Genomic DNA, 24,168 nt, shown 5'->3' on the forward strand with positions numbered 1-24,168 from the left:
TCTTGGGACATGTGAGCCTTATTTGTTGAAGGAATATGAAAAAGCACAGTTTTTCTTCACCACTTACAATGGACAAAATATTTTACCCTCCATCACTAACGCATTCTCACTTAACTGGGTAGAGTGGCAGTAGTTAGGACATGATACGGATTAAGCCGCACCAATGGAGCCAGTTTGTAATTTGGACAAACAGCAAAGTCTCTTGCCGGTCTTTGAATAGGAATTTGATTTTGGTGTCAGTACTTACAGACAGACAGACAGACGTTCTGACTGAAGACATTTTCTTTGCCACCTCTGTGTAAATCACCCTTCATAAACACTTTCATTCGCTCTCCGTGAACACACCGGAGAATAAGGTTGTATTCACACATGGACTCACTCGTATATTAAACAGTCCTTCATACAAAAGAGCTGGGAGAGTAAACTCCAGTTAATGGCTAGATAATCCATCTAGACAGGTTTGCAGTGCATGTGTGAAAGGAGCTTTTTATGTCCCACTCATCCACACCGACCACCTCCCTAAGCGGAACTTGTCACTCTATAACATCCCCGGACTTCCTCCTTTGCTCGAGATGGACTAGAATCATAATTGCTATGGTAACTATGGGGCTTTGTCACTTGAATATAAACAATATATCCTTTCTGGGCACCTGCTGAAACTTGCAGCTGCTAAAATTCTCTCTTTTTTCCTAGGAAAAGCATCAGCTGCGTTTACTTGCTGTTGCAATGCACATTAAGCCCAGTTCAGACCAAAGATTCACAACAAGTTGAGTTAAAACGTGCCTCTACTTGTAACGTGCAGGTCTGCAACATTCTGAAACCTGTCAGTTCAGACCAAGGAGACAAGGCAGGACGGTGTATCATCTCCATAGCAACGGCTCTCTGTACTTCAGTTCTTACCACTGACTTTTGAGAATTTTTTCGTAGCTGGATATAATTTGTAGCACTATAAAATATAAATGAGGACAGATATAGTAAGATACTTGCTACAGCTGTATTTTTAGTTGTCATGAAACGCCGAAAATACCGTTTTATTTCCCTGATTCACTGCTTTGTTCTAGATTACGGCGCTCCCTCTTCTTATTCATTGTATTGCTCGCTCGACCCCCACTCTCCGTCTCTCTCTGTCTGTCTGTTCTTCCTCTCTCTCTCTCTCTCTCTCTCTCACACACTTGTTGAGCCTCCGATTGATTGATTGGCTGTTGAATCAGGTGACGTGTGTTACGTTCCAAAACCAGCTGCTGGTGATCTGACAAGCTGAGGCGACATCTTTGGTCTGAACTGGGCTGTACAGGTTAGTGAGTCTTAACAGTCTGTGATGTCCTTTGCAACTGCAGTTCTATTCTGTCCTCTAGATCAGGGATTTTCAAAATCTGAGACTGTAGTCCTTCTCACAGACAATGCTTCGATGTCTATGGGATCATGACTATGTTCTTTGATCCAATAGACACTCAACAACTAAGCCAATATAGCCTAATACTGCTGTCTAACATAACTTCAGACCACACCAAATACATAAAAAGCTTCACCCTAAGGCATTTTCTCACTCTGGGAAAGAAAGAAAAACAGATTTCCCCAAACTACTGTATTTCTGAGCCATCTCTTTAACCAAATCACAAAAATGTATGCTATTCTATGTGATCTTTTTAAATATTTATTTTTACTTCCACCCACTGAGCCTCCCCCTGAAACAGTTTGGAGCCCTCCAGGGGAAGCCCGCCTCACACTTTGAAAACCTCTGCTCTAGATCAAATAAAATATGTTTCACACCACCGAAGTACAAGGCACCACCACATTCACTGTGGGCACCAACTTCCAATCAAATTAAATGAGAACAGAACCCAGCTGTTGGAGATGTGGAGCTTTCTATTTTGTTCCTCCTGATTGTCAGACAGTGGAAATTCACAGACATAACTAATTTTAAGTTGAGTAAGTTGGAAAAGAGACTGAAAGTGTACCTCTGACAGTACAGTTGGGTCAGAGTTAATTTTTGAGTAAAAAAGTGAGCTGTTATGGTACTGATATTGGTAGTTGCATTGATTGAAACAGACATGAAAATCTTAAAATCACTGCAGAAAAGCATCTGGTGTAGACACGGGATAAAATAGAGGGATGACTGTGGGGTGTCTGTAAGTGGTCATGGTTAAGTTTCCCTTAAAGTATATTCAAATGGTTTCATTGGTCCTACTGAGCTGCAGCTTGTCTTAAGGCTATAGGGACATGCCACATTTCTAAATAAGGACTCCTAACATTTTCACCCACTCTAAAATAATGAGATTGCACAAATTGTCCATCGGGTGGATGTATTCAGTGCCATGTTGGCTCAGACTCACTTTGCCTTCAAATCAAGAAATGTATGAAACTGGGACAGTTGAGTTTGGGTGTGCCTTTCAGACCAAAGATGCTCCAGGCTTAGTTACTTTGAATTATCACAAAACTTCAATTTATTCACTTTTAGTTTAATAAAGTCAACCAGAGTGCTGTGTGACCAAAATGTCCCCAAAGAGTAGTACCAGAACTATTCCATGACCATTCAATTACCACTAAGGTGGCAAAAGGTTATGAATTGATGACTTGAACTGCTAATTACTCGAGTAGAAAACAATGTTGATGATTAAAACAGCATTTGTCTTTAGCTGAGAATACCTGCAAGTCATTTAAATTAAATGAGGTAGACCGAAACTAAAAAAAAGAGAAACAAAATTACTCAAATCCTGTACGTTGACAGAAAAGCTGCAGCCAGTTCAACACGCTGCACTTTCACTGGACCACAAGTGAATATTTCAGAGGACGTGTCGGATAAACAGCTGCCTCTTGCTCTGTCTCAGCTGTGCTGGTTGAGTTGCTCGTCAAAGTTTTAACATATTGATGTTGATTGCGCTGACAGTGTATTGAATAGATGTCAGAAATTCTCATGGTCTGGGTCTGGGATAACAATGGAAAACAAGATGTGGATGAGTGCAGGTGTCAGAACAACCACACACACCTGCTTATAGACAGCCCCCCCCTCTCTCCTCCTGTCTTCCTCTTTATCTGTCTCTGTTGTTCGCCTTTGCTCTTATTGCTCTTTCTCTGCTCTCTTGAATATGAGGAGCATTAATCAATACATGCTGTGAAGTGACAAAGACAAATAATGAACACTGATCACACACACACACACACACACAAAATCATTACATTTCTTTATCATGAAGGGTGTTATTCACACTAGGGCTTTCACTTTGTATTTGAAATTCGAACATTCCTTAAGCTGCATTAACACCGGGGGGGGGGGGGGGGGGGGTGTAGCAGGATCAAATTTGGATATTTGGACCATCGCTCCAAACGTGTCCCTCCAAGTGCGTGATGATAACACATACCCGCTTTTACCAGCAGCTGTCAGCTGGCTGGCGGGAGCTCGTTGGTGAGTGGCACTTTGACAAAAAAACGAGAGTCTTTTCTTCTGATTGGCTGTCACACGACTCACCTGAAAAGTTCAATATTTTCAACTCGCACCTTGGACACATTTGACCCAATTGAAGCAACATCTTGTTGCGTGGAACGTCATGCGTTGTGATTGTAATTGACTTTGTATGTAATCCAGTGGTTTTGACGGGTCTGTTGTAGCCCGGCGTGAACGCACCATTAGTTAATATCGAAACTGTAACCTCTTTGAATTTATAGTTAACAGTTTTTAAGCGCAGCAGAGCATTTGAAGTAGTTTGCCTTCTGATGCAGCAGAGGACGCTCTAAAGATTTGGTATTAGCTTGTCATATTTGTTCCCTTTGACCTATTAGTGATGTTGTTTGCTACAAAAATGACACTAGTAAGCAAAGCTACCCGGAAGTATTTTTAGGATCTATAGATGGTAAAGTAACTAACAAATGACTTAATTATTTATTCATTCAAATTAATTAATATGTAATGCACACAAAACATACTGCAATCAACAACAGGCTGTTGTTATTATGAGAAAAGGCCTATCAACATTGAGGATTTTTCCTATATTACTTTAAATTCATTGAGAAAGCATTAGGATTTTGATACTAGAGATGCACCAATCCAGTTTTTTCATGCCCCATATCTGCTCCGTGATTTGGATCCCCTCCAAATTTAAACGAGTTCTTCAAGTTTCCAAGTTTTATGAAGATCAGCCCAGTAGTTTTCCGTTTCCCTGCTGAAAAAACAAATAAACAAACAAACATTTCCTCCTTTTTGGATGTAAAATAAAGCAAAGGAAAACGAACAGCAATATGTCATAAACAGAGTTATATACTCTAAAAATCAGTATATGTTGAGGGCTGTTGAATGGATTGGACATTCCATAGGCCAAGATGGTTAGGGCATGCATGTGCGGTCAGGTGGAGTAAGCATTCATTTAAAATCGAGTGGCGTACTACAAAACAGAGGAGAGAAGAAGAACTCCAGGAGTGCACACACAGGAGTATATGTTTATGTACGCACACACCTTTCAATAAAAAGAGACAACAGAGAGGAGGCAGACAGTGACTTGACCAGTGTCCTCCCAATGGCCAGCAGACCCAGGCTGCTTAAACAGCCTTGGCCCAGCTGGAGCTACTGCGCCAGGCTACTGTGAAGTGTGACCGCCTGTGAGTATGAGTGTGAGTAACGGGGGAGAAGCTCCGCAGCTGCCGCTGCTCGATGGGAAAGGAAACCGCAGAGTGACAGAACAGAGTCTCCAAACACAACACTAGTCGTTTTTAACAAAGACAAAGTCTCTGGGGATCGGTAAAGTCTCCGGATCAGTCCAGAACAACAGAATGAAAAACTTGGAAAATGCTCCGCTGGATGTTTATTCTTCAAGATCACAGATTCGCTCATTTAGCTGTCAATCAAAAAAGGATTCCGCCTTCAGACAGCTCATCCAATCATCATGCAGAAGCCGAGCGTCTGGGCTAGCCCACTGTCCCATAGACCCCAGGAGATGCTGAGCATCCGATGGGCGGGACAAAGCCCAGCATTTATCTGTCTGTCTAGTTTGGCTGCAGTGGAACAACCCGCTCTACGCTTCCCTATTGAAGTCAGTAGAAGCTGAGCGTCCGACTGTGTAAAGCGCTGTGGGGATGAATGAGAAGGAAGTTGGGCCGGTTACCTGTGACAAGAAGCTTATTCTGAACAAAAGATGAAGGCTTTCTAGCGTGTATTTAGTCAATGAAATGTACACACAGCAGTACATATTTCACCACTTTTTTTTTTTTTTTAGGGGAAGCTGAGCTTTCCTTACAGTCTTAGGGCGCGCTCACACTATCCTCCCGGACCGAGACCCGGACTTTAGGGTACTTGTCCCCCCTCCCTCTCCCCCCGCGCCCCAGCCCCGTTTGTATTCACACTACCAGGGCCTCGGCCAATACTTCTTGCTGTCCATACGCCTTCAAGCCGTAACACGTCACACGCATTGATCGCGTGTGTGTGGCTTTGTTTACAAATCTTTCCATAGACCTCGGAGTTTTTGTGCGTCTTGTCGACTGTTTTTGGATATTTTCATCCGACCAAATCTGCAGTAAACACTCCACCTCCGCATCACACCAACGTGAACCTTTCACCACCGTTGTTGTTGTTGTTAAATGTCCGCGCATGGTCCGTCCTTCTATTTACATGTCCGAACAGGCGGACATAACGCTACTGCCGTAGGGCTCCTGCTCGTGCGCGTACACATGCGCACGCTCGTGCTCGTACATGTGCAAACGGCTCCGCTAAAGCCCACCTATTTCAAGCGGGCCGTGGAGTGCCAGCTGGCCCCAGTTGAGCGCGGAGCGGGTGCGCTCACACTACTTAAAGGTACTAGACTTTAGCTGAAAAAACGGTTTTGGCCGCGGCCAAAAGGATAGTGTGATCACGCTCTTAGAGCAATCACCACTGGTGTACAGCAGCTTTATCCAAAACATGACTGAAGTACTGAGATGAGATAACACATTAAAAAACAATATTCAACAAACTGAAATGTAAAAGATATGATCACATAACTAGAGCATAGTAAAAAGCTTTATAAAAAGTGGAAATAATTTTCAAATATTAAAAGTAAGGCTGGTTTAAAATAAACATGGATAGCCAAGGCTACAAACTCATCTCATCATCTCATCTTCATCCGCTTATCCGGGGTCGGGTCGCGGGGGCAGCAGCTTTAGCAGGGGACCCCAAACTTCCCTTTCCCGGGCCACATTAACCAGCTCTAACTGGGGGATCCCGAGGCGTTCCCAGGCCAGTGTGGAGATATAATCTCTCCACCTAGTCCTGGGTCTTCCCCGAGGCCTCCTCCCAGCTGGACGTGTCTGGAACACCTCCCTAGGGAGGCGCCCAGGGGGCATCCTTACTAGATGCCCGAACCACCTCAACTGGCTCTTTTCAACGCTAAGGAGCAGCGGCTCTACTCCGAGTTCCTCACGGATGGCTGAACTTCTCACCCTATCTCTAAGGGAGACTCCAGCCACCCTCCTGAGAAAACCCATTTCGGCCACTTGTACTCGCGACCTCGTTCTTTCGGTTATGACCCAACTTTCATGACCATAGGTGAGGGTAGGAACGAAGATTGACCGGTAGATCGAGAGCTTTGCCTTCCGGCTCAGCTCTCCTTTTCGTCACAACGGTGCAGTAGAGGGACTGCAACACCGCCCCCGCTGCTCCGATTCTCCGGCCAAACTCACGCTCCATCATCCCCTCACTCGTGAACATGATCCCGAGGTTCTTGAACTCCTTCACTTGGGGTAAGGACTCATTCCCTACCTGGAGTAAGCAATCCACCGGTTTCCTGCTAAGAGCCATGGCCTCAGATTTAGAGATGCTGATCCTCATCCCAGCCGTTTCATACTCGGCTGCGAACCGATCCAGTGAGTGCTGAAGGTCACTGACCGAGGATGCCATCAGGACCACATCATCTGCGAAAAGCAGAGACGAGATCCTCAGCCCACCGAACTGCAACCCCTCCCCACCACGACTACGCCTTGAAATCCTGTCCATGAAAATCACGAACAGGATTGGTGACAAAGCGCACCCCTGGCGGAGGCCAACCCCCACCGGAAACGAATCCGACTTATTCCCGAGGATCCGGACACAGCTCTCACTTTGGGTGTACAGAGATTGGATGGCCCACAGAAGTGACCCCCTCACCCCATACTCCCGCAGCACCTCCCACAGTATCTCCCGAGGAACCCGGTCATATGCCTTCTCCAGATCCACAAAACACATGTAGACTGGATGAGCATACTCCCAGGCCCCCTCCAGGATCCTTGCGAGAATGAAGAGCTGGTCCGTTGTTCCACGTCCAGGACGGAATCCACATTGTTCCTCTTCAATCTGAGGTTCGACTATAGGACGAACCCTCCTTTCCAGCACCTTGGAGTAGACTTTACCAGGGAGGCTGAGTAGTGTGATACCCCTGTAATTGGCACACACCCTCTGGTCCCCCTTTTTAAAAAGAGGAACCACAACCCCGGTCTGCCACTCCCTTGGCACTGTCCCAGACTTCCACGCAATGTTGAAGAGGCGTGTCAACCAAGACAGCCCCTCCCAACCCAAAGCTTTCAGCATTTCTGGACGAATCTCATCAACCCCTGGGGCTTTGCCACTGTGGAGTTGTTTGACTACCTCAGTGACTTCCGCCAGGGATATTGACAATGATTCCCCATCAGCCTCCTGCTCTGCCTCTACAAAAGAGGGCGTGTTAGTCGGATTAAGGAGTTCCTCAAAGTGCTCCTTCCACCGCCCGATTACCTCATCGGCTGAGGTCACCAGCGTCCCGTCTTTACTGTAAACAGCTTGGACGGTTCCCCGTTTCCCCCTCCTGAGATGTCGAATGGTTTTCCAGAAGCACCTTGGTGCCGCCCGAAAGTCCTTCTCCATGGCTTCTCAGAACTCCTCCCACACCCGCTGCTTTGCCTCTGACACAGCAGAGGCTGCAGCCCTTCTGGCCTGTCGGTACCTTGCAACTGCCTCCGGAGTCTTCTGGGATAGCATATCCCGGAAGGCCTCCTTCTTCAGTCGGACAGCTTCCCTGACCACCGGTGTCCACCACGGTGTTCGAGGGTTACCGCCCCTTGAGGCACCTAAGACCTTGAGGCCACAGCTCACCGCTGCAGCTTCAGCAATGGAAGCTTTGAACATTGCCCACTCCGGTTCAATGCCCCCAACCTCCACAGGGATGCCAGAAAAGCTCCGCCGGAGGTGTGAGTTGAAGATCTCTCGGACAGGGGCCTCCTTCAGACGTTCCCAGTTCACCCGCACTACTCGTTTGGGCTTACCTGGTCTGTCCAGAATCTTCCCCCATCCTCTGATCCAACTCATCACCAGATGGTGATCAGTTGACAGCTCTTCCCCTCTCTTCACCCGAGTGTCCAAAACATACGGCCTCAGATCAAATGATACGATCACAAAATCGACCATCGACCTTTGGCCTAGGGTGCTCTGGTACCACGTACACTTATGAGCATCCTTATGTTCGAACATGGTGTTAGTTATAGATAATCCGTGACTAGCACAGAAGTCTAGTAACTGACGACCACTCGGATTTAGATCAGGGAGGCCGTTCCTCCCAATCACACCTCTCCAGGTGTCTCCATCATTGCCCACGTGGGCGTTGAAGTCTCCCAGCAGAACTATGGAGTCCCCTACCGGAGCCCCATGCAGGACTCCATTTAGGGTCTCCAAGAAGGCCGAATACTCTGAACTGCTGTTTGGTGCATATGCACAAACAACAGTCAGAGTTTTCCCTCATACCACCCGCAGGCGTAAGGAGGCGACCCTCTCGTCCACCGGGGTGAAATCCAACACCGCAACGCTCACCCGGGGGTTTGTGAGTATCCCCACACCCGCCCGGCCCCTCACACCCTGGGCAACTCCAGAGAAGAATAGTGTCCAACCCCTATCCAGGAGAACGGTTCCAGAACCGAGACTGTGTGTGGAGGTAAGCCCAACCAGATCTAACTGGTAGCGCTCCACCTCCCGCACAAGCTCCGGCTCCTTCCCCGACAGAGAGGTGACATTCCACGTCCCCAGAGCCAGCTTCTGCTGCCAGTGTCTGGTCCGTCGAGGCCCCTCACCTTCACTGCCACCCGTGCAGCAGCGCACCCGACCCAAGTGGTTCCTCCTGCGAGTGGTGGGCCCACAGGATGGAGAGGAGGGAGGTGCCACGTCACTTTTTCGGGCTGTGCCCGGCCGGGCTCTGTGGCAAACCCGGCCACCAGGCGCTCGCCGGCGAGCCCTCCGTCTGGGCCTGGCTCCAGACGGGGGCCCCGGGCTTCCTCCAGGCAGGGTCTCTCTTCCTCTTCGTTGTTTGTCCATTGAGTCTTTGTGAACCATTCTTAGTCCGGCCCCTCGCCTGAGACCACTTTGCCATGGGAGACCCTACCAGGAGCACTAAGCTCCAGACAACACAGCCCTCAGGTTCACAGGGACACACAAACCTCTCCACCACGATAAGGTGATGGTTCCCGGAGAGTACAAACTCGAATATATAGAATATACTTTTTTGTCAAATGAAGAACCAACTATTCTGAGAATGTGCTGCATCTAAAATGCATATCAATACAGGCTTTCTATTATGTCACATGACTGTCAGGCAGACATGACAATGTTAGTTTTTAAGGCTATATGTACAGTACGACTCTCTCTCTCACTCACTCACTCCACACTCAGTTCCCACCAAAGTCTGAGTGAGAAGTTCGCTCTTGGTCAGTGGTCACCACCAGAAGTCTTATTTATTCACAGCACCAATGCATCTAATAAGTCTCATAAGTTGCAGGCAACGCTGGAATTAGTGTGATGTGATTTATCGTTTGCCTCTAAGTTTTATTGCGATAAAGTATGTATGCGAGACATAATAAAGGTGAACAGATGATCCTCACCAGCTCTGTAATCCACAAGTGGTGGTCTATGCTGAAGGCCTTTCTTTCCTCTGGTGACTCTATTAGAGCCATCTGAAGGCTGCAGGTAACTTTTCCATCTGCCCTCTTTCACTGAATCAATGTTGCGCACCGTCAAACCACAATTACACACGGCAGCTAGTTAAATTTTGTGCAACCAGCATCACATGATCTTCTTTTTAATGAGTCTGGACAAAGTACCGCCTGGAGGTCCACATGCTTAATTACAATTCAGGTAAACAAGTTGCTGCAATCACCCGCATGATGGCAGAGATTATGGGTTTATATTTTATAATGGTGTGCAGGAACAAAATAGTTTATTTTTAAAAATCCTAATTTATTTTTGGTCCAATAACATGATCATGTGTAGTCATTATAAGACCAAAACAGGAAACTATTAATATCAGCAATCATTTTAGCATGTAAGACAGTCAGACGTAACTGAATGAAAACAAACAACAAGATCACAGGAGCGCTACTGGTGTCCCTCAAAACATCGGTGCTCTTGCAAAGGGTAACAGATCGTAAAGAAAAAAGTGCAGGCACTCAGGTGGATTTGAAAAAGGTAAAAACCCTTTATTTTAGTGGGTACAGTTTCAAAAAAACATCAACGTGTGTCGGCGTGCACCTTCCTCAGGGTGTATGAAGACAAGAGCTCTTGTATATATATATATATTTATATATATATATATACAGTATATTTATAATCATATATTTTTCATGATTATCACTTCAGACTGTAAAACAAAAAAGTTTTCAATTTCAAAAGGGTATCATGACTTTCTATAGGCACCGTATGTAAGTGCCAAAAAAGACCATGGGATGATTTTGCGCCAGAATTACACTTTTAGTAACCCTAACCCTAACAGGCACAACTGAACTGAGAGAGTAAAGTCAGTCAGACACAACAGGCCTTTTTCACTCATCATGGCTAATCATGGTAAGAAAAGTACAGGTGATAAATAATAACAATAACGATGGCTCTGCTCAAGTAGTGTCAAGTGAGAGTATGCACAATACGAGGTCCCTGAAACTAACACAGCTAAAGGAGTTTAATAGAATGTAGTCATTTTATTATTTACACCTGTCTTCTGAGAGAAAAAAATGCACATTTGTACAGATTCATAATCAGGTCTAATCAAGTGAAAGAACCTGAGAACAATGGGTGCATAGAGGCTTTCACCTGCTTATTTACAGTAAATGGGTCACAGTGCACATGTATGGAGAAATTACTGTGCTGTCTTGAACTGCAGAAGACATAACCAGCCACTCATTGTCTTATTTTCAGTATATCCCTAATGACAAAATTAATTGGATGTAATATTCATCAGTTTTTAATCCTAATGTTTTATATTTTGATGCCCTGTTGCAGAAAAATATGCTCCAAGTAATTCAGAAAAATCTGCAGTTTAGCTTGTGTTTAAACATTTATGGAGCATGGCTTTCTTCATTTAACTCTAACCTAAACCAGGTAAGAAAAAAAAAAGCCCCAACCGTATTTTATTAATGTGCCATGAGTCATGGAACAAGCACTGGCTATGAGGAAATGTGGATAGAAATGGAGGGAGAAAGTAGTCTCACTGAAACATGGTCTGACTCATGCACTGATCAACCACTGGGTTTGCAAGCAGCGTGAATATACTAAATCAAAGCAAGAACAACGTGCTTGAAAAGCAACGTGATGACTATAAATCTCTAGGAAATAATTTGTGATGATGTCACATAAAAATATGTCTGCTACTTCTACTTCACTCTTCCATTTGTAGCCTACGGTGAGAGTTTGATTTGGTACTTTTTCACTGCAGTGTGACACAGTGTGTGAGGATATTATTTCTTTGAATGTGTTTTAAAAATATTATTTTTGGTCTATTGACCATAACAATTGCTGTAAGGAACATTACAGCAGAGCTCAAGTAGTTTGTGTGTGAGTATGGTTACATATGCAATGATGCACACTTACATGCCACTGGTTGTTGCCCTGGCAAGGTCTATATTTGAAATGAGAGGCTGATTGATTTCAACCCACCTCAGTCTGTATTATTTTAACACTAAATAGACACACTTGGCCTTTTCTGTCACAGATGGGTCAGTATGTTTGATGCACAGTAGCTGGTTTTTACCTTATTTGGTTGACAATGTCACAGTTCTGTTCTAATCCATTTGTCCTTACCCTCAAGTGAAGGAGTTCAAGTAACTCGAGATCTTGTTCACGAGTGAGGTGATGATGGAGCGTGACTTTGGCCGGAGAATCGGAGCAGCAGGGGTGGTATTGCAGTCGCTTTACTGCACCGATGTGACGAAAAGAGAGCTGAGCCGCAAGGCAAAGCTCTCGATCTACCCGTCAATCTTCGTTCCTACCCTCACCTGTGGTCATGAAAGCTGGGTCATGACGGAAAGAACGAGGTTGCGGGTGCAAGCGGCCGAAATGGGCTTTCTCAGGAGGGTGGCTGGAGTCTCCCTTAGAGATAGGGTGAGAAGTTCAGCCATCCGTGAGGAACTCGGAGTAGAGCCGCTGCTCCTTTGCATTGAAAGGAGCCAGTTGAGGTGGTTCTGGAATATAGTAAGGATGCCCCCTGGGCGCCTCACTAGGGAGGTATTCCAGGCACGTCCAGCTGGGAGGAGGCCTCGGGGAAGACCCAGGACTAGGTAGAGAGATTATATCTCCACACTGGCCTGGGAACGCCTCGGGATCCCCCAGTTAGAGCTGGTTAATGTGGCCCGGGAAAGGGAAGTTTGGGGTCCCCTGCTAAAGCTGCTGCCCCGCGACCCGACCCCGGATAAGTGGTTGAAGATGAGATGAGATATGCTCCACCAGCTTTGGCCTCTCGCACACCAGATGCTATACACAGTATGAATTAAGCTTATCTGACCATTATTGCTTTGCTAACAGACAACAATTGAAACAATCTGTGAAAGAAGCATGTCAGTAGCTGCTTCAATCCTCAGTCTGTGTCTTCACACCATGCGTTCAGGAACAATGTTATATGTTGGAACATCATTAAATTTAAGTTAGGTAAGGTGACATAATACCCCCAAAGCTATTTGACTGAAGCGATCTGAGTTGCATTTTTTGAAGAAAAAAAATCACCATTTAATACAGAGGCATGTTTATATGTTATGTATATATGTTAATCCAAAGCAGTCTGTTGAATAAAAGCTTAATGCAGCCGAATTGTATCTTCAGAAAATCAACCTGCAAAATTTAGTGTTAATAGTTTCCTATTTTTTTTACAAGACATTTGAAATTCAATTAAAGTTGTCTGACATTAGGTGTTCTTCAATGAAAATATTTTCTCCACCACGGCCCCTCTATTTTGTCTACAGGCTGTAGTTAGAAGAGACAAAAACAATTAGAGACTTAAGAGGCAGAGAGAAAGAGAGAGCGAGGGAGAGAGAGAGAGAATAAGAAAAAAACGAGACAAAGGTAGTGTGAGTACTTGTAATTGTCTATAATTAATTGCTGTCTCATTAATCACATTCTCATCTAAGCTAATGTCTCACTCCATGGATGCAGACAACGGGCACACTGGGTGGAGGGTGGTGTGCTGTATGTGTGGGTGTCATGAGCAAACAGGGTGTTGTGTAGCAGTGGTTAATGAAATGGGTGGTTATCAAGGCAAACAGGCTTCATTAAGTCCAGTGTAATGACCTGTGTCACATTTCATATCATCCTCACTCTGTCTCTCTGGGCTCTCTTTTCTTTCTCAGTCTCGCTTCTGTCTATCCATTTCCTTTCCCTTACCACAAAGTACTTCAAAGGAAATTGCAATGAAATTACATATTAAGCACTTCTCCAAAACTTAAGGAGCCACAAACAACGAATAAACAGCTGCATTAAATATTGTTCTATCATCTTTTTCCACAGTGCTGCACTCTTAAATTTGAAATTTGTCTTGTTTGAGTTCCAGATGACCGTCCTGCTTATCTCTATAAGCCAGGGTCGGCAACCTTTTTCATTTTTGCATTTTTTTGATAATCTGTGTTACATATTGTCAACCAAGCCCCACTTGGAACACATTCTGTGAAGAAGACAACAAGTACTAGCCAGTCCTTGGAATAGTTGGCACAGCTTCATGAAAGTAGAAGTGCAAAAACTTGTGACAAAGCTTCAAGAAGGTATGTGAAATGCTTCCTTTATTTTATGATCCCAGTAGTTGGCACTCAAAGGGTTGATAAATTAAATCAAGGGCTCCATCTAGTGGCTTCATAAAATAAAGAGTATGCTTCATGAAGCTTCCCCTAGGAAAAGTACCTTTTTAGTACCATAAAGAACAGGCAGTGCACTTGACAATGCCTGTGAAAGAGATCATTTGTGATGAGTAAATGAGGCTTCATGGAGCCGCATGAAAACATTAGTTGTTATATTAGTTATTTTCTGAGCCCACTAGATGGAGCTCTTGGTTTAAAGTAAAAGGCTCAATGAATGGTAATTCAGTGTGCTTCCAACCCTTTGTTGAGCATTAAGCACCTTCTAATAAGTAAGAAAATGCTTTAAATAGCTTCATAAAGCCTCATTTATCCATCACTAGTAATTTTCCCCAAGATGTCTTGCACACTTGTTGCTATGTATAACCACTGATACACTACTGCGTGCCAATGGTGACACCCGTACCCAAGGTTGCTAGTTCTATGAACAAATATCTATATGTAAATAGTGATATATTGAGAAAAAAAAAGAAGCTAAAGTATTCAAGCCAATGTTTTCCGCCTCTTTTGCTCTCAACATGGACTGTTTACCTGCATGTAACCAAAATTTCTCAAACGTTATTCATCAATACTGTTCAGATTACAGAGAAACCTGATACCACGATCTGGCCGCATACATATGCAGAAATGTGTTTATAGAGATAATCGCTAATATTCAGTGAACATTGCACTTATGAGTCTGACGGTGTCTGTTGAAATATATTATATTTATATATAATATTTATATATATATTTATATTTATATTATATATTGCCAAAATATTGCCAGGGGACCGGGTGAAGTAGAGCACAGGTGAAATATTTTAGTGAATCACACAAGAAGGGAGGGTGCAGATGGATTTGTAGGGAATGGAATGCCATTAAAATTCAAAGCAAAGGCAGAGAAGAGTGAAGACACTGTAGGTCAGATTATCTGGCCAAATCAGGCCTGATACACACGATCACACACACACACACACACACACACACACACACACACACACACACACACACACACACACACACACACACACACACACACACACACACACACACACGCATGCAAGCACGCACACACACACACACACACACACACACACACACACACACACACACACACACACACACACACACACACACACACACACACACACACACAAGATATTAGACCAGTGACGTGCAGTCAGGGGAGGCAGGTGAGGCTGTGCCTCCCCTGTCATCATGAGAGGAAAAAGAAACAAAATAATAAAATAACACAAGTATTAATATTTGTCCTCTGGACTATAATTTTGGTGTGGTTCTTAATGTATTTTGACCGTTTTTATAGTAAAAATTCTGTATTTCCTGCTCGAATAAACGGAGTCTCTTCGGGGACGAGAGGTGAGGCACGGACAGCCGAGCCTCCCTCCAGATTGCGCAATCACTCACAAACTGGATTGAGCGCGTGCAAACGGCGCGTGCTTGTTCCCATTTCTGTGTATGTTTCCAATATGATGGTTGAGGACACTTTTATGTAATAAAAGTATACGTCTTCTCTTCCATGCCGTTCAGTAATGTATTTTACGTATGTGTGTAATATTTACATCTTATTGATAAGACATAAATCCACAGGGAAAATGCTTGCAGTACCTCTGCCTCAAGGTAGGCGGCGATAGTGAGCAGCCTGATAGCCTGCATCCAGCCAGGTCACGGTGAACTCTAACCTGTGTGCAAAAAGTAAACACAAGTGTGCTGTGCGACGCTGTAGAGCTTAGCGACAAGGTGTCATTTCTCGCCCTGAAAACAATAAATATACTAAGACATTTTCCAAAGCTGGACTTTCAGTCAAAGCAAGAAGTCATTTACAAGTAAAGGTAAGACATACTGCAATATACAGTGGCTCTGGTGTTTTAAAATGGTTTTCAGCATCCCATTATCTCCTATTCTCTCCTATTCTCTCATCCTATCCTATTGGCATTCTACTGTATGTTTGTAAATCTGACTTGTGAGTCAGTGCCTCCCCAACCCCAACCCTCACTGCACGTCACTGTATTAGACATATATTGAGACACACGCAGATATGAATTTGTCCGGCTCAAGTGAAAATAACCTTCTCAGAAAGATTTCTCTGCCCTCTCTCCCTTGTTACAAAGAAACAAATGACTCTCAGTCAGATTGTGCTCCACACGGAAGATATTCAGGTCACTAAAAGGTTACACTGGCATGCTTTTTCATACATTCTGTTTCAGTGTGATGCTCTATTACCTCTCTCCTGTCTCATCTGCATTTATCTCTTTCTCTGTGCTCCGTTATTTTTGTCCGAACCTGCTTCTGCTTTTTTCTCTGCTGAACTTTTCCCATCACACCTCTTCTTCCCCCTCTCATCTGCGGTGCTATTTTCACATGAAGTGCAAGAAACACACAGCAACATCAGACACCGTGCCTGAATCCCCCGACAGCTGTTTTAATGCTCTTGAGCAACGCACCTAACCTTTAATTGCTCCGTTGTGGCTGTTCATTGACTAACAGTAGAGAACTGTGGTGAAGCAAATTGGTGTTCAGAGTGAACCAGCACACTCAGCAAGCCTTATGGGGAGGAAATAAAGCAAAGAAAACACCTCTGTAATCATATAATTGAATTATTATCTGCTCAGTGAATTCTAATTATTGTGATTAAAATAAACTAGTTTGCGTGAGTCAATATTACTAGAAGGAGGAACACGTGTTTGTGTGTGTTGGGCAGCAGAAACATAACACAATGACAAATGCTCAGACACACACCATATAAAATACAGGTAAAGGTTGTTTTTTTTGGTGGGGGTGGGGTTGAGGGCGGGGAGAGGCATATATTTTCATCAAGGATTTGTTTGATATCTTATGAAATATGAAATTCCATTGAACGCTGTTCCTCTCCGGGAACCATTACCTTATCGTGGTGGAGAGGTTTGTGTGTTCCTGTGAACCTGGGGCTGTGTTGTCTGGAGCCTAGTGCTCCTGGTAGGGTCTCCCATGGCAAAGTGGTCTCAGGCGAGGGGCTGGACTAAGAATGGTTCACAAAGACTCAATGGACAAACGAGGAAGAGAGACCCTGCCCGGAGGAAGCCAGGCCCAGACGGAGGGCTCGCCAGCGAGCGCCTGGTGGCCGGATTTGCCACGGAGCCCGGCCGGGCACAGCCTGAAAAAGTGACGTGGCACCTCCCTCCTCTCCATCCTGTGGGCCCACCACTCGCAGGAGGAACCACTTGGGTCGGGTGCGCTGCTGCACGGGTGGCAGTGAAGGTGAGGGGCCTCCACGGACCAGACACTGGCAGCAGAAGCTGGCTCTGGGGACGTGGAATGTCACCTCTCTGTCGGGGAAGGAGCCGGAGCTTGTGCGGGAGGTGGAGCGCTACCAGTTAGATCTGGTTGGGCTTACCTCCACACACAGTCTCGGTTCTGGAACCGTAATAATGGATAGGGGTTGGACCCTATTCTTCTCTGGAGTTGCCCAGAGTGTGAGGGGCCGGGCGGGTGTGGGGATACTCACAAACCCCCGGCTGAGCGTTGCGGTGTTGGATTTCACCCCGGTGGACGAGAGGGTCGCCTCCTTACGCCTGCGGGTGGTATGAGGGAAAACTCTGACTGTTGTTTGTGCATATGCACCGAACAGCAGTTCAGAGTATTCGGCCTTCTTGGAGACCCTGAATGGAGTCCTACATGGGGCTCCAGTAGGGGACTCCATAGTTCTGCTGGGAGACTTCAACGCCCACGTGGGCAATGATGGAGACACCTGGAGAGGCGTGATTGGGAGGAACGGCCTCCCTGATATAAATCCGAGCGGTCGTCAGTTATTAGACTTCTGTGCTAGTCACGGATTGTCTATAACTAACACCATGTTTGAACATAAGGATGCTCATAACTGTACGTGTTACCAGAGCACAGGCCAAAGGTCGATGATCGATTTTGTAATCGTATCATCTGATCTGAGGCCGTATGTTTTGTACACTCGAGTGAGGAGAGGGGCAGAGCTGTCAACTGATCACCATCTGGTGATGATCTGGATCAGAGGATGGGGGAAGATTCTGGACAGACCAGGTAAGCCCAAACGAGTAGTGCGGGTGAACTGGAAACGTCTGGAGGAGGCCCCTGTTCGAGAGATCTTCAACTCACACCTCCGGTGGAGCTTTTCTGGCATCCCTGTGGAGGTTGGGGGCATTGAACCGGAGTGGGCAATGTTCAAAGCTTCCATTGCTGATGCCGCAGCGGTGACTGAAGAAGGATGCCTTCCGGGATATGTTATCCCGGAAGACTCCGGAGGCAGTTGCAAGGTACCGACAGGCCAGAAGGGCTGCAGCCTCTGCTGTATCAGAGGCAAAGCAGCGGGTGTGGGAGGAGTTCGGAGAAGTCATGGAGAAGGACTTTCGGGCGGCACCAAGGTGCTTCTGGAAAACCATTCGACATCTCAGGAGGGGGAAACGGGGAACCATCCAAGCTGTTTACAGTAAGGACGGGACGGGTGACCTCAGCTGATGAGGTAGTCGGGCGGTGGAAGGAGCACTTTGAGGAACTCCTTAATCTGACTGACACGCCCTCTTTTGTAGAGGCAGAGCTGGAGGCTGATGGGGAATCATTGTCAATATCCCTGGCGGAAGTCACTGAGGTAGTCAAACAACTCCACAGTGGCAAAGTAGGCAGTTTATGCGACTTGATTAAGATTAGGGGGAAAAAAGTTGTTATTTAGCTTAGTATTTCTGGGACGCAAACACCATTACTCCAGGAGAAAGTCCTGTGTTTTGGGACCAATCTACCACACCATCCCTCCAAGTGGCACCATACTCAGAGGTGCCACTTGGCACCAGTCTGACAAAAACTGCAGTTCCCAGAGCGGCCAGTAGGACTAGGTTGCACAAATGAGCAGTTGCTCATTGACCCCCAATGTTAAACAGGCCGTTTTCACAGCAGAATTAGAGGTGGTGATACCATAAGTGAAAAGATTGTTTGCTCTTCGATCGACTGTACCAACAGATGGTTGAGGAACACAACATGTTAGCTCCGTTATGCTTATTAAATAGCCACACAACCATAGCCTTACTCTCAATGACACATACACTAGATGCTAATCTTGAGCACGGGGAGGATTCAGGCCATGAGGGTCGATGTTTTACAGTCTATGGGCAACGGTGATGAATTTCAGTTTAAATCATAGATCATAAATGATTGCTGCCTGCACTTTACTCCAAGAGCCAGTGTGTATCCCACTAGACTGACACAGGAGTGCCTGCACTTGACTCGCTGAGCTGGTGTAATCGAGCCCTACAGACACAGGAAATAAAAAAAAAATGATGACTCCCGTTGCCTCCCGGTCCCGGAAAAAAAATCTCAACATTCACTCCCACTCCTGTTTATCTAGTAACGTGTTGTGTTAGCCTAACTCCCTGTGGTGGTGCTAATGTTGCTAATTCAGTATACATGATGGACGTATCTCCCTCCCCCAAACGTCACATCAATGCCCTTTTTTGGTAAGAGGAAATGAGGCAGAGTAAAAGTCTGACAAGATGGCGACTCCCAGAGGCCAGTACGATTGGATCAAGTTGAGATAACGGGCCTCAATGGAGAGGCTACGTCCATTTTGTATACAGTTTTTTCAGTTTTTATTATTATTTATATTAATATGATTGCATTACAAGTTTTTTAAATGCTTATGTTAAATTTTTTGAAAATAACTAAAATGTGCACTTTTGAAATTGCATTTTTTTGCAATTTTTTTGTGGTTGGTGTCAGATTATTTATAAAATAATGGTGATGAATGCTACTTTGAGGGGTATCCGTGTGAATTTCTGCCTAGGGCCCCGCCAGACTCTAGAATCACCTCTGCTATTGAAGAACTTGAATGTGTGACCCTATTGTGCTGGGAACTCAGAATACGAGGGACACCGACGACATTTCACTTATTTTATATGACGAGAAACCTTCTAGCCGATAGTTGCGTACACATATATAAACACGTTCCTGTAAGGCCACCCTAAAAAGCTGTCCCATATACAGCCTGACCCAAAAACGGGCTAACTAAAGGATGCCTGATTAAATATTCAAACATTTAAATCTTATTAACCTGTATATTGCATACTCTTAAGGGAATTTATAGCATCTGCTTATAATACGTCACCAGGTTTTCTTTGCTCCGGCAGCCATTGCTAGCCTTCAGTGAATGGTGTACGAGTGGTGACACAGAGACGCTACACTATTATCCTCAGTAGAAAATACCTATATGTCTCCTGTTAGTAAATTATCTGACCTCACTGTCCAGTCCTGATGTAGTGTGCACTTTAAGGCTGTTTTCATAAACAAGATTTCCCATTCGTTGATGAACTGGAACATTAATCCATCTGAGCAACATCCCATCATCTTTTCCACAAGATATTTTTGCTTGTAACAATATGAAAAGCACAGGTGTTACTTATAACTTTAACAATTGCATCTATTCAAGTCCCAGTGAGCCATGACAGTGTGACAGTGTTCATTCTATCATACATCTCTATTTCTACCATGATATGTCAACATGTCTCCCATGCAAATAGCTTATTAAGCTTCTTTCAAAGGAATAGTATTGGGTTGAAAACTGGAGATATTGTGATACAAACTTATTTTGTGATTATTTTCAAAAGTATTTGTTAAATGGTAAACTTGACATGTAAGTTGTGGTTTTGTTTGTTTCATGTTGTCTGTATAGCATTTCTTGTTTATTGTGAGTTGGTATTGATTTATATATTGAATTACCAGAAAATATGCTATATCTTGATATATATTGTTATTGAGATATTAAATTAAATTAATAATAAATTACCTCTATTAGGATAGAAGGTCTTGGTAGTATCAACCAGCCCTACTAGATTGTGTAGTCTAGTCTTTCACACAAAAATAAATGACAATGTTTTGTTTCTTAACAACAAAAGTTAACCAATGCAGCCTGTATTTGTGTAGTGGTCGGTGACCTCATCTGTCCGTACAGGCATGATGGTACCAAACCCAGCTCACCGTGAACAAGATGAAGTCCCTGGCCATGCCGTTGTTCATCAAGAAACAGTTCCAGCACATACTGCAACTCCCTCGAAAATACCAAATTGTTGGTTTTACATCTGTTGTTTGTGCTCCCAGTCTTGATGCTAAGACAAAATGTGTTCTCCTCCATCTCTGTACTTCACACGCAGATATTAGTGCTTTCTTCTCATCTTCTCATCTCACATCAAGCAGAACGTTGCTGAGAGTAGCACAAGCAGGCGGTTGTCCTGTTGATTAACATTACTGTGGTACATTTTTGAGTAATGTATTTGACTGAGAGTGTGCAGAATGAATGGTTATTCTTGTGTATGATTTCATGTGCAGGCAGTCATTAATGTGAGTTTACCTTCACTCTATGATTTAAGGTAAGAGATCATTTGTTTTGTTCTCTTTTTATTAAGGAACATCTAATGTGCTGATGTGCAGTACTGTGGAATACGCTTTATTTTTAAGTTAGACATTTTCCCCCAACCTCACACCTGTCACTACATTAGGAAACTTTAATGCCTCTAAGAGGTGTGACAAACCCATTTGAATACTTCTTAAACTCACTTTGAGATAATTTAGCTCACTTTTTTGAAGTTTGGTAGACAGCATGAGTGAGGTCTCTGCTTTCAAACTGATTTCATTTGCTGCATATTGGTTTTCTCTGAGGCGGAGGAACGTCCTGATCTCAGCAGGGCACACTTAATTATGCTATGGATAAAGTTTGTGTACAAAGTTTGTTATTACTGTCCCATGTGGCTAACCTGGCGTGAACCAATTTGCATAATCACTCCACTTTTTTTCCTCCTCAACTTGTTTTCTTTTCTTTTTCTTCATGTTATGTCCTCTTTGTTGTTTTTCTTTGCTTGCCTCTCTGCCAGAGGTATCGATGTGTGAGAGACAGAAGGGTCTGCATCTTAAGGTTGCTTAATGCAATTAACTTGACCACTGGGTTTTCAATGTGTGTGTGTGCATGCACATGTGTGTGTGTGTGTGTGTGTGTGTGTGTGTGCGTGTCTTTTGAGTATTATTCTGAGCAAGTTTGTGTAGAAAAACATGTGTCTGTGCCTTTCTTCAACTTCAATGGACTATTTAAACTTATGTGTATGTATTTGTGTGTGTCTGTGTATGAGTGCGTGTGTGTACATAATGTACCTCTTGACTCCCTTATTTTCCAGACCAGTGGCTGAATCATGTAGAATCACGTTCCAAGTGGAAAAAAGAGCTTATCCACTAACCTCAACCACACACACATGTGCACGCGCGCACACACACACACAAACACGTACACACACACACACACACACACACACACACACACACACACACACACACACACACACACACACACACACACACACACACACACACACACACACACACACACACACACACACACAATGAAAGCCATTACATATGATGATAATAATAAAACACAGCATGTAAAAAGACGTTTGTGTCCCCTGGGTCCTTTCTGTATTGGCTTCAAAGTTACATGCCATCCAAATGAAGCCAGAAAAGACCTCTCTCTCTGAGGATTGTCTACCGTGGTAATCTTTAAGAGAAAGGTTGGCTTGAATGGATACATTACCCATTTTGACCCAGGTCTGTGTCATTGCAATGTGGCCATTATAAAGTCTCTCTTTAATGCTTTATCTTACATTCACTTCGGCATATTTGGAGTAAAATTTTTGTAATCTGAAGTGCAGTAAGGAAATTACTTTTGAGCATATAAATACAGCGGCACGGTGTTGTGGTGGTTAGCAGTGTCGCCTCACAGCAAGAGGGTTTCGAATCCTGGCTGGGGCCCTTCTGTGTGGAGTTTGAATGTTCTCCCCATGTCTGCGTGTGTTTTCTCCGGGTTCTCCAGCTTCCTCCCACGATCCAAAGACATGCACGTGTTAGGTTAATTGGTGACTCTAAATTGCCCGAAGTGTCTGTCTCTGTTTGTCTCTATGCGCTAGACCCACTGTGTGTGATAGACTGGCGTCCTGTCCAGGGTGTACCCTGCCTCACGCCGTCTCATGTCAGCTGGGATTGGCTCCACCCCGTGACCCCGTTAAGGACAAGCGGATGAAGGATGGATGGATGGATATATAAATACATTCATACTAGTTCATGGTATTTATTTGAAAACATGTTGTTAGCTGTGGCTGTGTGATGTGCTGAGCTTGTTTAACTTTGTTTAATTTCTAAATCAAAGCCTGCATTTTATTTTTCATTTTCTTCACTTCTCCCAGCCGCAGCAAAGTTAAAACCGCTCCGGCAAGATTTGTGTCGGGATGCTGCAGAACCTCAATCCCAATGCAGTCCTCTGGTCCAGTGTCTCACTGATGGACAACACAGCAAAGAGAAAATCATGGTGCCCAGAGGATGAGTCGTAATTATTTTCACGATCCTTGGATTTATCCTCTAGCACTAACACAAAATGGACTTTGCTGGTCAAAATCAATTGTCTCGACAACTGTAGGATCAATAACTACGCAATCTGGTGCAGACATCAATGGACTACCATCTGGTCAAAATTGCAGTTTGTTATTTGCTTTTGTTTACCTTTCTAACAGTATGGTTTTCTTCACAACAGGCATTACAGCAAAACAGAGCAGCTGGCATGGATGTAGACTCATACTTGTTAGTTTATCTTGAAGATTTGCTTTGCCAGAGTGATGGCTGATGTGGTGAAATGCTTTATAAATAAATAATTATTTGTCCAGAGGACAAACAAATGGTGTTGCTTTACATAAGAAGATGTAACACAGTATTTAAAGGGTCGCTTCAACCCCAAAAAACAAACCTTAATAAAAGTATAAAAACCAAGAAAAGGAAAGGTAAAATTTTTACTATATTTTACATATGTGACTTTAATGTCATTTCAGGATAACTGATTTGTGGCATCATGTCTCATTACAGAAAAGCTGATTATATATTATATAGGTTAAAGGGATAGTTCAGCTATTTTACTCCCGCCAGCTTGGAGAGGCATGGAAGCTATGTGATAACACGAGATGAAGCGAGAATCACAGCAGCTACACATATTTTAGACACCTAAAAAAATACAGTCTGCGGATTAAGGCGTGACAAAGTTGCACTTTAGGTTGAGAAAAAGAAAGGGCTGTCTGATCTCAA

The 24,168-nt window shown here is 44.3% G+C and overlaps 1 protein-coding gene across 1 annotated transcript in view; it reads right to left on the reverse strand.

Annotated features, from left to right (window-relative positions):
• Positions 1–24,168, reverse strand: part of il1rapl2 (interleukin 1 receptor accessory protein-like 2) — a gene marked incomplete at both ends in the record, with an annotated part of 379,427 nt that overhangs the window by 117,277 nt on the left and 237,982 nt on the right. The window lies entirely within an intron of this gene.

Source organism: Echiichthys vipera (assembly GCF_963691815.1).
Source record: "Echiichthys vipera genome assembly, chromosome: 6".
Lineage (NCBI taxonomy): Eukaryota > Metazoa > Chordata > Actinopteri > Perciformes > Trachinidae > Echiichthys > Echiichthys vipera.